Source organism: Cervus canadensis, chromosome 11 (assembly GCF_019320065.1).
Source record: "Cervus canadensis isolate Bull #8, Minnesota chromosome 11, ASM1932006v1, whole genome shotgun sequence".
In the NCBI taxonomy this organism is placed as follows: domain Eukaryota; kingdom Metazoa; phylum Chordata; class Mammalia; order Artiodactyla; family Cervidae; genus Cervus; species Cervus canadensis.
Window position 1 is genome coordinate 30,563,883 of NC_057396.1, and position 2,646 is coordinate 30,566,528.

At 42.0% G+C, this 2,646-nt stretch overlaps 1 non-coding gene across 1 annotated transcript; it reads left to right on the forward strand.

Moving 5' to 3' along the window:
• The first annotated feature begins 625 nt into the window (after window positions 1-625).
• On the forward strand, window positions 626-698 carry TRNAE-UUC. Its single transcript has one exon. It is a non-coding gene; the product is annotated as a tRNA-Glu (tRNA).
• Window positions 699-2,646: the final 1,948 nt, after the last annotated feature.

Below are 2,646 nucleotides of genomic sequence, written 5' to 3' on the forward strand. Positions count from 1 at the left end.
ATCTTGGCTTCTCTTCAATTTAGTTGTGGCCTTGGGCAAAAACTTAATTTTTTAGTGCCCCCATTTTCCCCATTTTTTAAATGAGAACTAACAACTATACCTAACTTGGAGAGTGCATATGTGCATGCTAAGTTGCTTCAGTCATGTCTGATTCTGGGACCCTATGGACTGTAGCCCACCAGGCTCCTCTGTCCACGGGGTTCTCCAAACAAGAATACTGGAGTGGGTTGCCATGATCTCCTCCAGGGGATCTTCCCCACCCAGGGATCCAACCTGCATCTCTTACGTCTCCTGCAGTGCAGGCAGGTTCTTTACCACTTGGGGCTTTCCTGATGGCTCAGATGGTAAAGAATCTGCCTGCAATGCAAGAGACCCAGGTTCAATCCCTGGGTCAGGAAGATCCAGTGCAGAAGGAAATGGCAACCCACTCCAGTATTCTTGCCTAGAGAATACCATGGATAGAGGAGCCTGGTGGGCCACAGGCCATGGGTTGTAGAGTTGGACACGACTGAGCAGCTAACACTTTTTCTTTACCACTACCACCACCTGGGAAGCAACTTGGAGAGTTGTTGTGATTAAATCTGCTAATCCATAAATAGCATTTAGAATGGTGCTTGGTCAGAGTTCCCTGGCAGTCCAGTGGTTAGGACTCAGCACTTTCACTGCTGAGGACCTAGGTTCAATCCCTGGTTGGGGAGCTAAGATCCTGCAAGTCCCATGGCATATCTTAAAAAAAAAAAAAAAGTTCCTGGTACATAATTAATGAGTGCTCAAAAAAGGATTTGTTTTTATCCTGTTTTATCGCATGTAAATCAGTCACTAATGTGTCTAGGTAGTTCCTCCATCTTTGACCTCTGACCCCTCTGTCCAACCACCCTCTGTCTTGATTGCCTTTTTCTAGGCTGGAGACAAAGGAAGAACCGAGCCCCTTCTCTCCCTCCCTCCCTCCCCCTTCTGTCTTGGGGATACAATTAGCACATGATAAAGACACAGGTTGGACTCAATTAGGACCAGATCCCAAAGCAGATGCTCTTTCTGTGCAGAGAAAGGAGTAAAAAAATTGGCTCCAGAATGCTTGGGACCTGCTCGTAGAAGATACTAATTGTTTTTTTGCTGGTAATTTTTCACCCCTGACTGAAAAAGAAAAAGGGCATCTCGGAGGCTCATCTGCTTTACAGGTGATCAGGCAAAAGAATATCTGTGTCCAGGGAGAGGTGAAGATTGTCTTTTTTTTTTTCTCTCCAGAGGGAACATAATCTCATTTGTCCCAGGACTTAATTCGTGCAGATCTGCTGAGCTTGATAGGGATAAATGTCACCTCCAGAATTATATGGGAGTCTCTGACTTTATCACTTCATCACTGAGGAGTTTGAGAGATATAAAGAGAGCTTGACTGTCAGGGGCAAGGATCCAGTTGAACAATAGAGAAGTAATCACAAGCATCACTCACCTTTAATCAATGAAATATTATTATAATAGTGCTATTTGAAGCACTATTTACTTCACTATTTGAAGCACTGAAGCACTATTTACAATAGCCAAGACATGCAAGAAACCTAAATGTTCATCAACAACAGGGGAAAGATAAAGATAATGGAATACTACTCAACCATAAAAAAGAATGGAATAATGCCATTTGCAACAACACAGATGGTCCTAGAGTTTATCATACTAAGTGAAGTAGCAGAGAAAAACAAATACCATATGATATCACTTTTTTGTGGAATCTAAAATAAAAGATACAAATGAACTTACATGCAAAACAGAAATAGACCCACAGACATAAAAAACAAGGTTACCAAAGGCGAAGGAAGGGGGAGATAAATTGGGAGTTTGAAATTAACATATATATACTACCATATATAAAATAGGTAACCAACAAGGACCCACTGTATACCACAGGTCACTATACTCAATATTTTGTAAAAACCTACAAGGAGGAAAAACTTGTAGGTTTTTCCTACAAGTTAAAAAATAGATATAGATTTAAAAAATAGATATATATATGTATAACTGAATCACCTTGTTGTTTACGTGAAACTAAGGACTGATTTTGAAGCTGAAACTCCAATACTTTGGCGACCTGATGTGAAGAGCTGACTCATTTGAAAAGACCCTGATGCTGGGAAAGATTGAGGGCAGAAGGAGAAGGGGACGACAGAGGATGAGATGGTTGGATGGCATCATCGACTCGATGAACATGGGTTTGGGTGAACTCCGGGAGTTGGTGATGGACAGGGGGGCCTGGCGTGCTGCGGTTCATGAGGTGGCAAAGAGTCGGACACAGCTGAGCGAATGAACTGAACTGGACATAAGAGTGTAAATCAACTATACTCCAATAAAAATTTTTTTTAAGAAAACCACTCCCAGGACTTCGGGACTCTGCACTTTGAATTGAGGGGTGCAGGTTCAGCCCCTGGTGGGGGAACTAAGATCCCACATACTGCATGGCAGCCAAAAAAGTAAATAGTAAATAAATACTTTTAAAAAAAAATGACTCCCCTTTAGAACTCTTTATGACCCTTGTGTTTATACCTGTTACTGCAGTGTCTTGCCAGACTGGATGAATACAGTTATGTGATGCTGTCCTTGAGGGGAGGGGCTTTGTCTTACACATCACATTAGCAAACACCAATCACTTACTAC